Source organism: Peromyscus eremicus, unplaced genomic scaffold (assembly GCF_949786415.1).
Source record: "Peromyscus eremicus unplaced genomic scaffold, PerEre_H2_v1 PerEre#2#unplaced_1143, whole genome shotgun sequence".
NCBI lineage: Eukaryota > Metazoa > Chordata > Mammalia > Rodentia > Cricetidae > Peromyscus > Peromyscus eremicus.
Window position 1 is genome coordinate 4,753 of NW_026735378.1, and position 12,572 is coordinate 17,324.

At 47.9% G+C, this 12,572-nt stretch overlaps 1 long non-coding RNA gene and 1 pseudogene across 1 annotated transcript; one reads left to right on the plus strand and one right to left on the minus strand.

Moving 5' to 3' along the window:
- Positions 1-835: 835 nt before the first annotated feature.
- LOC131902004 (40-kDa huntingtin-associated protein-like) lies at positions 836-2,452 on the minus strand (annotated as a pseudogene).
- Positions 2,453-3,234: 782 nt separating this feature from the next.
- LOC131902006 (uncharacterized) lies at positions 3,235-10,150 on the plus strand. The gene is made up of 3 exons (XR_009376973.1): positions 3,235-4,358; positions 9,749-9,844; positions 9,931-10,150. It is a non-coding gene; the product is annotated as an uncharacterized LOC131902006 (long non-coding RNA).
- The last annotated feature ends 2,422 nt before the right edge of the window (positions 10,151-12,572 follow it).

Consider the following 12,572-nt stretch of genomic DNA (forward strand, 5'->3'; position numbering starts at 1 on the left):
CCTTATCGACCCCCTTTCACCTGGCTCCTCCCTACCACTTCCTGTCAGCTAATTGCTGACTCAGCCTCCTGACTGCATGTGAATTTTATTTCATCAAACACACCTTTGCATCATTAAACAAACGTTCCAGAGCATAAACAAAAGTAACACACCTTGAAATAATATTCTACAACAGCTCTAGTTTCCAAGGCAAGCATATTTAAGGGAATACAATTATAGTTTTAGGGAATTCGACTTCTCAGGACACTGAACTGAAAGGCAGAAAGGGACTCTAGGTATTGGCTAGGAAGATAGATCTTGACTGCACAGGGGCAATTGTGTTATGTTTCACAATGAGAGCAATCAGAACCCTGATTTGGAAACTGAGAACCTATTCCAAAGACTGAGTAATCTCTTGCCCAAAACTTCTGGATAATGGAAACTTGCTGAGACCCAATAAAGGCAGGATCACCAAGAGATCACATGTGCTACTCAGAAGAAAGGTTTTGATCACCCAGTCAGGAAGAACCCAGGCTAGCAGAGTGTGCAGAGGGTAACATCAGTCCGGAATGTATGAGAGAACACGCCAAGTCTGCTTACCAACATAGTCCTCATGCTCAGGTACACAGAGACTATAACAATTACATTTTATGTCATCTGCTGCTTTTCCTATTCCCTAGACTGCTAGGCTAATTTATAAGGAAATCAAGGAATAATATGTTACAAGAGGGGGTATGACCAAATGGGCAAATCCCCATAATTTTCGACACACAAAATTTTCTAATCTTTCCTAGATATTTCTTGATGACGCCAAACCCCACCAGGAATAAAACAAAAGGAAACCAATACGCCAAAGGAGCATCTGTCCTCCCGTGTTTATTTTCTCTAAACTCAAAACAGCCAGAAAAACGAATCAACACAGTATCCAGCAACTGACCAGCGCATAAAGCAAGCAGATTGTTACACAGTGGAGTCTCGTTCAGCCTTAAGGATGAAGTTACTTCGTTTGAGGCAGTATGGATGGACCTGAAGGGCACTAATTTACGTAACAAGCTAGGCACGCACAGCTAATCTACCACATTGGCAACAGAAACGAGAAAAAAAGAAAAGGAAAAAGAAAAACAGAAACAAGATCACATCTTCCATCGCCTGTCCCCCAAAATAAAACAAGTTGGTACCAGGAGGAAAGGCTGTTTGGTTCAGGTGACTTATCAGACCCCCTGGCCTGAGGGGGAGACTGCTTCCTGCAGAACGAGGTGAAGGAGGTGGTTCTGCTCAGCAGTCAGCAGCGGCCACATCTCCACCTGCAGCTTCTTGATGCCTTCTGTGTCCTTTTCATGGGCAGCCATGACCAGGGACTGCAATAGCAAAAACAGCTCCTCAGGAAGCTGGCCGCTGCTATCCTGGCCGTGGCCGTCAAAAGCCTCCCAGGAGTATTTCTCCAGGGTCTGGGCATGCTCGGGCAGCAGCTTGGCCGGCGGTGGTTGCAGGAGCAGCAGGAGCAGCACGCGGGACACCTCACACCTGACAAGGATGTCTGCGAAGGCACCCAGTGTACCGGGAGAGGGCGCAGCAGAGCCTGGGGCCTGGTCCGGGAGCAGCAGCGGGAGGGGCAGGGTCGGGACCGAGCCAGGTCTTGGCTGGGGTCCCGGCGGGGGCGGGGGGGGGCAGCTCGGGGTGCTGCACCGGGTGGCTGCCATGCTCCCGTGCCAGACGTTGCATGCGTGTAAACAGCGCCAGGGCGCCGGTGTAGTCGCGCGCCAGCAGCTGGCAGGAGGCGGCGTCGCCCAGCGCCTGCAGGGCGGCCAGTGGCATCAGGGGCAGGTGCAGCTGAGCAGCGCGCTGAAAGTGACCTGCGGCAGCGGCCGGCTGGCCCAGGGCGCGAAGAGCGGCGGCCAACTCAAGGCATAGAGCGGCGGCGGCGGCAGGCTGGCCCAGCTCGAGGTGAAGGCGCACAGCGGCACCCAGGGCGCTGGCAGCCGCCTGCAGAGGCTCGCCATAGGCGGCCGGACAGCCTAGGCGCTGGCGCGCGTCGCACTCCTGCCGCAGGAAGAGTCGAGCAGCCTCCGTGAGGGCCAGCGTCTCCCCGGGCCCGTGGAAGAGCGCCTGCTGGCAGCGCGCCACAGCTAGCTGGCACCAAGCGGCATAGGGCAGGCACTCCTGGGCGCGCAGTTCGCGGGCTAGCTGCGCGAACTGCTCCCCGGCCTCGGCCACGTTCGGCTTCCGCAGGAAGCGCTTCTTGAGCTTGTTGGACACCTGCCGATAGCGGACCAAGAAGTCCCCAGCCTCAGAGCCAGGCCACGCACCGCCACCGAGGGAAGACGCGGAGCCCGCCGCCATGTTAACCCGCCGGCCGCGCCTCCTGACTTCCGGTTGGGGTGCGCTGACGAAGCAGCCACAGCTACCTCAAGGCTAGCGCTTTATCTTCACTGAGATCACGCATCATCTCAGCTTCCGCCTCAGCGCCCCAATGCTCTCTCCAGACCCCCCCACCCCCAACACACACACACACACACACACACACACACACACACACACACACACACACACACCCATTGCCAAGGTGATACTCAGAGTGCTGCTGGAGGCAGGGAGGGTACCAGATGCCAGGAAAGCCAGGCAGAAAAGTAGGGCGGGGTCCCTGTGGCCACAGGCCCCATTTGTAAATAATTGTGTGTGGGGCAGCACTTGTTGACACATGAGGGGCAGGTAACAAGAGCTCCGCCTATACAAATATTCTAGGGCGGGGCCTAGCTTCTAGACCCTAAGCACCTCCACAAACCTGAGACCTGCCAGAAGAGGCTAGAACTGGTCCTGACAGGGCAGGAGATTTCCCTAGTTTACACCTCATGGATAACCATTGCCAAAGGAGCCTCCTGGCAGATCTTGCTGATTAATAATGATTAATAAAGGTTAATAATGAGTCATAATCCTCCATGACCCTAGGCCCCACATGCCACTCACTGTTCTACATCTGTGTCCCTAGCCGAAAGGCGTGCCTTTGCACGTGGGTCGTCTCTGCTCTGTGGTCTCCTATGAGAAGGCCATCCTTCTGATGCAGCTGGCCAGGCTGGCCCAGGCTGGTTCAGGGCCAAGAGGTGTATCCTGGGTACCCCCATCCAGGTCCTCCTTGTCTCCCTCCAAAGCGGCTGTTCCTCCACCATCCCTGCCCGCTGTTAGTTTTTTGGCTGCGTTGTGTTCTTACCCTGCAAGGAAATGCCACGAAACACGACAGAATCCGCTAACACTTGCACCCCAAACACCACCGTGTTGCCGCACTAGGCCACCCTGACCTTCTTCCCCTACCTTCCACTCACTCCCACCTCATGCCCAAAGGAAAAACTAAGGAAACCAGCCTGTAGGTCACCCGCACCCCAGCACCACTCCCACCCGCTGTGTTCCTCCAGCTAGGCCCGCCCCCACCCCGTGCCAAAGGAAAAGCCAGGGAAGCAAACCTATGGGGTTCTCGAACTAAAGCTTTAATAAGAGCACAACAGGGAGAAGGAAAGGACGAGGCTGACCAGCCTCGCAGGGCTGTCTGTGGCAAAGTTTGGGCGGGATGAACTGATGCTCGGTGGATAGATTGGGGCGGATGGGCGGGTCAGCAACCCAGAGCCAGCCAGCAGCAGCAACAGCAGCAGGTAGTAGCTAGCGTTGACGTCGACGCCCACGACGGGGGCGACCAGCCGGGGCCACCTGGGAGATGGTGGCGAATTGGAACAGTTCGCTGAGCAGCGTGTTATTGTAGACAGTCACGTCCAGCAGCTCCGGGGTGATGAGCCTCTGTGCGCCTCGGCGTTGGGCCTCATTGCCTGCCAGCTCCAGCAGCCTGCGGGTCAGGAACTCCAGGATGGCAGTCAGCAAGATGGGCACCGTTTCGCTCAGCCGCCGGGCATGGCCGCTCTCCCGAAGATGGTGTTCCACCAGGCTCACAGAGAAGGTCAGCTCGGCTCTGGAGGTGCGGGAGCGGCGAGACGACAACGACGACGACGACGACCCTCGACGGCTGCCCTGTCTGGTCCTGGGCATGCTGGCCTCGGAGTGCGACCTCACAGGCTGGTTCTGCTCCACCTGGCTGCTCTCTGCTGGCCTGCTGGGCTCTGGGCCTCCAGGCTGATCCCAAGGGCCTCCTCTGCGTCTGGCTGCAAGTATCCTAGCGACCCCTCATGGTCGAAGTCGTCTCTTCTGTGCTCCCACTCCAGCTCCCACTGATGACGTGTGGTGTGTGATGGCTCCCAGCCAGCCCTCGCTAGGGGCGCTGTCGCCACCTTGACACCTTGGGCTGCTCAAGGAGCCTTCTAGGAGAGACAAAGACGTGAAGAGGAGCAACTCAGTGGTGCCATTGAGAACCAAGCCCTTCACAACCCTCGGCTTCTAAGGTACTTTCACCGTGCCTACCCATTAAGCGTGAGCTCTTTGTCCCTACCTTCCCCACCACCACCCACCACCCGCCCCACGCCCCACCCAGGATCCCAGTCACCACTGTAAACCTGAGGGGTTTTCCCTTTTCCTTCCGGAGACTTAAACTCAGAGCTCCAAGCATCCCGAGCAAATCCAGAGCTGCAGGCTTTCCTGGTCCCTGGGGCCCCTTAGCCACTACTCTGCTTTCTGCCACGTCAGCTCATCTCGGAGTTGGACAGCTCTTGTAGGTGGAATCATTCGGCAAACTGTCCTCTTGAGTGTACCTGTGTCTGTCCGTTTCACTTAGCATCCTGGATTCATGATGTTTCACCCACAGTACACAGTTCCTTGTGTCTCACCTCGCCTATGTAGCGCCTTGAACCAGTGCTCCTCCATTCCTTTCCGCACCCGAATAATAGCCCACTGTATGCTAACAAGTCTTTGGACAATATTATTTTAAGCTGTGTTACTCTTGTTGGTGTAGCATGAATCTTAAAGAGTCTTGTTAATAAAAACCAACCCAGGGCCAGGTATTGGGGTGAATGCTGGAAGATCAGAGAAGCAGAACAGGCCACAGCCACCTCACCTTGCCAGTTCCTCAGCTGATCCCGTTTCCTCAGACTGGAAGCTTCTGAGTCCTAACCCAATGGATCTCAGCCGAACTGCTGCTCAAAAGCCTAAAGCTTAACCAGCCAAATGCTTCTAGTTTCTGGTCTTCACGCCTTATATATCTTTCTGCTTTCTGCCATCACTTCCTGGGATTAAAGGCTCACTTCCTGGGGTTAAAGGCGTGAGTCACCATGCCTGGCTATTTCCAGTGTGGCCTTGAACTCACAGAGATCCATGCCTCCAGAAGGCTAGGATTAAAGGTGTGAGTGCCACCATTTTCTAGCCTCTGTATCTAGTGGCTGTCCTGTTCTCTGACCCCAGATAAGTTTACTAGGGTCACACAATATTTTGGAGAACACAGTACCACCACATTCCCCCCCCCTTTTTTGTCTAAAATTTTTAAAAAGCTTATAACTAATGCAAGAAAAAAACTATATCCAGTAAGTATATACAATATATGCAGTCAAGAATTACATTAACGATGTCTAGCCCATTAACATTTGAAAGATTCAGACGAATAACTCCATTAATATATAACAACGTCCAGTCCATTTGCATTTGATAAACTCAGACAAAAAAAATTCATTATTTATCCTATTTAAAACAAGTAGTTCCTTTTTAAAAGTAGATTTAATAATTGACCTTTTTATCTTATCATATCCATATTCTCTTTTTTCTTTTCATAATAGATTCAATAGTCTACCTTTTGTCATTTACATATCTTCCCCTTTTTCTTTATAGAGTAGATTCAATGATCTACCCATTTATCCTATTATTTCTTTATCTTTTTTCTCAGAGTAGATTCAATAATCTACCTCATATCTATATTCTCTTTCTTCTTTTTCTTTTCTTTCTTTTTTTTTTTTTTTTAAACAAAAACTCTGAATCTAATCTCCTTGTTCAGCTTTCTTCCTGGCCACTAACAATTAACAACTTGTAACCAACCGTCATAAACAATGACAATATCCCTAACTTACTAAACAACCAAAAAACACCCACCCCACTTCTTGGGAATGTGGGCGTCGTGTTCTTGAAATTACTTCCTGCTTTCTGGGGGTGAAGACATCTTTAGGGAATCCTAAAAAGAAAATTTTGGGGCTAATTGTCAAGTCCTGATAAAGTTATTTGTATCGTTTGTCCAGTATCTGCATAATGGGAAAGTGCAGGGCTTGTCTCAAGTCCTTGCTCGAGTTGTCTATGAATCTGGATCATCTCAGCTAGCCATCTGGAAAATGTTCTGAGCAGTTTGCAGTCCAAAGTCAATCTTTTGGTGGTGTTAATCAGCTTAATGGCTTTATCATAGTCCATGTGGAATCGTCATTGTGGGCTCCTGTCATCTTTTTGAAGATTTCAAAGTTGCTGTTAAGCGTGGTCATGGTTCCTGTAGATTTATTTTTTATTTTTTTATTTTTATTTTTCGTGCCTCCTCTGTGGTTTGGAGCAATCACAGTCTGATAAATGTCTGTCTCTTGGAACCATGAATGTTCTTCCCTAGAAGAGAAAATCTTCACAGCAATTTCTCCCCACCATTTGTCTCGCCAAACTTTTCCAAACTGACCTTTGCCGATGCTTTCTTGTAACACGATGGTCCTGGCAATTCTTCTCTGAACAAGCAGCAGTAAACCCTTTGTCCCAGGTAGCAGCATCACCGCAGTCACCAACATGATGAGAAGCAGCTTGTAGCTCAGAGCAGAAGCCACCACCTCCATGGTCCTGCCTCCACTGTTTTTGGCTTGGCCCAGGCCACAGCTTCTCCTTAGCAAGCCTCCCAGGCTGGCCTCAAACTCGGGATCCTCCTGCCTCTGGCTCCTTCAATAAATCCAACCAGTGTGCCACCACAACCAGCCGAGTGTAGCTCGGGCCTGAGCTGGGGCCCACAAGGCCACAGGCAAGTGGCTTTTTTGTGAATTTGTACCAGGAACGTTGGGCACCAGATGTAGCAGGAATCTTAAAAGGTCTTATTAATTAAATCAAACCCAAGGCCAGTTATTGTGGTGAATGCTGGAAGATCAGAGAAGCAGAACAAGCCACAGCTACCTCATGTTTGTGTTTCATTTGTTTAACTCTGTGAAGCTGTTACTTTGCCTGTCTAAGACACTTGATGGTCTAATAAAGAGCTGAACGGCCAATGGCGAGGCAGGAGAAAGGATAGGCAGGGCTGGCAGGCAGACAGAATAAATAGAATGAGAGATCTAGAAGAAAAGAGGAAGTCACCAGAGAAGGAGGAGGATCCAGGGGCCAGTCACCCAGCCACACAACCAGCTATGGAGTAAGAAACAAAGAAAAGTTGGGGTATTGTGCTTATTTATGCAGCTCATTTAAAAATGCAGTGTATGAATAAGAAATGAGGTTGGTGGTTAATCTATAATGATCAAACTTGTAGTCACATTAGTTATGTTTTCAAGGTTAAATAGGTATATTTTAGATGAAGTGGTCTTCAAACACTTCAAAAACCTATGGAATATGGCATTTAAAATGTTTTGTTAACTTAAGGTGTTTCATGACAATGAGACACATCTGCTCCTGGCAGCACCAATTTCCTTCAGAGATGATGGGCATCAAAGACACTCCTTATGGAGTTTGCTTTCATTGTGGCAAGGTTAGCCACTGGGCAAATAATCTGCTCTTGCCTTTGACTGCTGACAGTGTGCTGTGCAGACTGGACTGTAGCTGGAGTTTTCTCCAGTCCTGCCCAGCACCATGGACCCTGCAACCACTTACAAAATAATCAGTCAGAAACTTATATTAATTAAACTGCTGGGCCACTAGCTCAGGCCTACCACTGACTAGCTCTCACACTTAACTCAGCCCATTTCTGTTCATCTATATGTCGCCACGTGTTCCGTGGCTTTACATGATGCTCCCTGGACGGCAGGCTGGCGTCTCCCCCAGCTTCCACATCCCAGCCTCTCTTCTCTGTTTGTCCCGCCTATCCTATACTTCCTGCCTGGCTACTGGCCAATCAGTGTTTTATTTATCAATCAATCATAGCAACATATATTCACAACATACAGGACATCCTACAGCACTGGACATTCAGGACACACAGTGACCGCTGAAGTTTGCCAAAATGAGGCAGAACAGTCCTCCAAAATTCCTGTTTCACAGAAGAGTCTGTCAGATATTCTGCAGGACACAGAGAAAAGCGACCGATGAACTTTGCCAAAACAAGGCAGGACAGTCCTTCAAATTTCCCGCTTCACTGAAAAGCCTTCTAGATACTCTAGGCCTGTAGGCTGAAGATGGATGCCCCAACATTGCAGAAGAACTGTGCGTGACTGTCCAGGCAGCTAAATGTTTCTGTTGTTAGGTAATATTATTAAAGGCTAAATAACTAGAGTTTTGCAAACTGACTGATATTTCTTACTTGATAACTGTTTTGGTTGTGTATAGTGTTACAATGTTAAAGTTAAAGCCTTTCTTAATTAGGGAAAAAAGGAGGAAATGTTACAGAATATTATTTTAAGGTGTGTTAATCTTGTTCATGATGCATTTGTTCAACTCTGTGAAGCTGTGTTACTGTGCCTGTCTAAAACACCATTTTTAAGCAGAGCAGTGACAAGACTATATCACATTTGCTCTTGCTTTATTTCCTCAGTCCACTTTGATTTTATACCATTGCATGACTGAAACATGGTTTTATATGGCCAATTAGAGTTGTAAGACAGCTCCCAGATGTAGCACACAGTGGAAAAGTAAGTGGAAGACTTAAGTAAGTGAGAGATTGTGAAGTGAGAGTCACCCTCTGTAATAGGCCCATCTTTGTAAATTCTTCCTAGGCACATTGACCTATGCTATCTGCAGGTTTACAGCTATTTGCGAAGGATATAAGTACTCAGCATCCTGGGTTGTATTTGTTTTTCAGACTTGATGTGAACTCCCTTGTTCAAGTTGCTGTTAAAGTTTTGTTCATCCCGAGTAATTAAGATGACCCAAACAATCAAGTTATAAGAATTCACCCCATGCTTTCTTATGTTTATCCCCTACAACAACCCCCTCACCACCACCACCACCAAACACACACACACACACACACACACACACACACACACACACACACACACACACGCACTGCCAGTATCTGTTCCTGCTGAAATGTCATGCTTTTGACGGCCGGCCCGGTGGCCCAGAAACTTGCTTGCCCATTCCAACATTAAGATCCCTGTGATCCCTGTGTTGTTCCTGCTTCTGTGTTTTCTGCATCACCAGATTATGGAAGAGGTCCCACAGAGTTCTATAATTCCCCCCACGGTATTTAACAAAACCATTTAGATGTAGTATGTTCGATTACACTCAGCACTAAAGGGACTGTGGGGGTGGAAACCTTGAGTTTTAATTTCGTGGTGTTCAGTGGTCATAGTACAGGACAAGCTACTCCATCTCCAGAAGAAGTGGGAGGGTGGCAATAAATGAGCTCATGCCTCGTGTTCTCTGTTTTCGTTCAGTTTCATTTGCTTTTCTTCTTGCTGTGCAGGGAGAAGGATCCCAGGGTCTCACACATGCTAGGCAAGCACCCTTCCCCTGAGACACCCTCATTGCTAATACCTCATGATTGAACGTTCAGCAGTGGGTTGCGGGGTGGCAATGTCTGTGTCTCTTTGGTGGGTGTTTCGATCTTCATGTTGCACATGGTGTATGCTTGTTTTGGAATAGTTAGACCATGTCTTTTACCAAATTTACTCGCTTTTAAATGTTGCTGTTCACATTTGTAAACCAAGATGACACGGGGCTGATTTCTGCACATGTCTTTTCACTTTAGAAACTTGAGGTACTGAGGGATTCGCGGGGAAATTCTGTGGCTGAAGAGCTGAGACATCTAATAGCCACCTTGGAAATAAAACTTCTGATGGTGAATGTAAGCATTCAGTCTTTCACGTCGAAAATGATGATCGACGAGCACTACTTATTTTATCCCATTTAACATGTCCTTGTACTTAACAGCGCCAGCAAGAGAGTGCTGCTGCTCAACAGTCTCTCCTGGATCTCTTATTCTCATAATACTTTGAAGAAACGAAAGTCGATACAAGGGGAGCGAGCGAGCGATTGTTTCATGGAAATTCGCTGGGTGAAGCTGATTGACATTTGCAGCTTCAGTGACTACATCTTCTTGCGTCCCCCTGTTCCTAAAGATAAACCCAAATAAACCCAAGGATTTGTGTGACAGCAGTCCAAAGATGTCTATAGGAACCTCCAGCCCTCGGGTAGTAATGGCGAGTTTTTCTTTTCTTGGTAGCATCATAATTAACAGTTAGCACTGCGTTGATGTCGATACAGTGGGGTCTCATACCTCAGCATCACTTTCAGAAATCAGAAGGCACAAGAGTGGTCCACCCTTGTCATCTTCAGAGAAATAATTAAAGAAGACACACTCTTGCCATTACATTCTGCTATTAAATTTGTTCAGTCGTGGAGCCGATGGGAATGACCATAACCTTCCAAAGGGAATGTGCCCTGTATACTTCATAAAAGACTGTGCCCCAGAATTAGTTAAACTGGTAGAATTCCTTAAACCTCCCGAGTAAGAAAGATGTGAGTAATGTGACATAAGTTTGTGAAAATGTCACTTTCAGACAAAATTTACAAGGTCTTTGAATTAAATGTGGTCTGCTACCCAATGTCATCTGCCTGTCACACCTTAAGAGTTGATTCTTAGCACCTGTACAGCTCAGTTCCTCATAGTTTATGTATTTCGTCCTTTGCATGGATAGGAGTAACTAGGAATGTTTTGTTTTTCAAATTTATTGTGCACGTAGTATGTGAGCATCAGTGATATACTGAGGTCTTCTGTACAGTTGGAGCTCTTGTCCTGTGATTTCCTTTATATATATATATATATACACACACACACACCATGGGAAATCTTTACCTGGAAACATTTGATTTAATAAACATGAAATTATTTCAGACTTGCTGGGATGAGTCATCTAATTGCCCTCCCTTCCTGACGTTTCATGCCTTTTAAAACAAAAATGGTCCCATGCCATGTAGAGGGGTGCTGTCACCCACGTTTCTGCGTGGGGCCAGTTGTAGTCCCGACCACCTGTCTCATTGTGTCTTGTTGTGTAGAAGCACTGAAAACAGAGTGCGTTCAGCATCTCCCCTTTTCTGCAAGTGGAATTCGTTCCTGTATAGTCAATGAGGGCTTCCCCTCTGGGATCACTTTACTTCCTAAACTTTGAATTATCTGGGGGGACTTCCCTGCTTCGTGCAAAGTATGTGTGAGTGTATGGACCTTTAGTACTATTTCCAGCTTTGAATATCTCCTACCTGAGATATTCTGACAATCGCTACCAAATGATAAATACATTACCATAGCGGAGAATCCTGTATGGTTCGAGTGTGTGCGTGTCCCTGTGTGTGTGTGAACACTTTGGTATGTGGAGCATGTGTATATGAGTTCGTATGTGTAGCACACATGTGAGAATACGTGAGAAGGCGTGTGCGTGTGCGCGTGTGCGTGTGTTTGTAAATCTTTTGGTATGTGGTGCATGAGTATATGTGTTCATATGGTAGGCACACCTGTGTGTGAATGCGTGTGCATATGTGTGTGTGTGTGTGTGTGTGTGTGTGTGTGTGTGTGCTTGCCACCAAGGGGGTGCACATATGCCACCACACGTGCTTTTACATGTAGAAGCAAGAGATATTTCAGGTATCTAACTTATTTTGAGACAGGGAATCTCTCTGAACATGGAGCTCATCGATTAGGCTAGAGCGTTAGGCCATTGAGCTCCAGGAATCCACCCTGTCTCTACCCTCCAGTGCTGGTGTTACAGACACTCACTTTGGGGCTGAGATTTTTTTTTATTTCCCTTATTTTATTTATATTATGTGTGTATGCCTCTATGTATGTATGTGCAAATGTGTTCTCAGGTGTCCGTGGAGGGTGTCAGACCCCCTAGAGGTGGACTTATCAGTCAGTCTCAGGCCACCTGACAGAGGTGCTGGGATTTGAACTCGGGTCTTCTGCAAGAGCAAAAAGTGCTCTTAACCACCAAGCCATCTCTACAGAACCCTGTGCTGAGGTTTTCAAAGGCTTGTAGGGAATCTGAACTCAGGACCTCATGCTAGTTCAGCAAGCATTTTACCCACAGAGCCATCTCACCAACCCCATGTATATATTTGTTTCTTAGGAGCTTGAACTCAGATATTTTATCTGTTCCTTGTACACACTGATGATGCATACAGAACACATTCTGACAGCTCTCATTACTTCACTGTGAGGCATCTAAACTTTGCAGGTGTGGGTCTTCCTCCCTGGGTACACCTCAGCTCCTATCACAGTATCCCAGGCTGTTGGGAGCAGGCAGGTCCTTGTGCTCATGGATCTCCATGGAAACCAGGAATGTTAAGGATGCAGAATTGTCTTTTCAATGGAAAAGATGTAAAACCTGTTCTTCCATCCAGAAAGCTGGGGATTGGAGGTGATTAATAGCCTGGTGATCTGCACTCTCTGTTGAGCCAGACCATATCAAACTCCTACAAACAGGACCAGATGTAGCTAATAATCTAAAGGGCCCCAACAGCCAGGGGCTCCCAAAATCAGGACCAGAGATACCAAAGAGCCCAAATGACCTTTACATTGC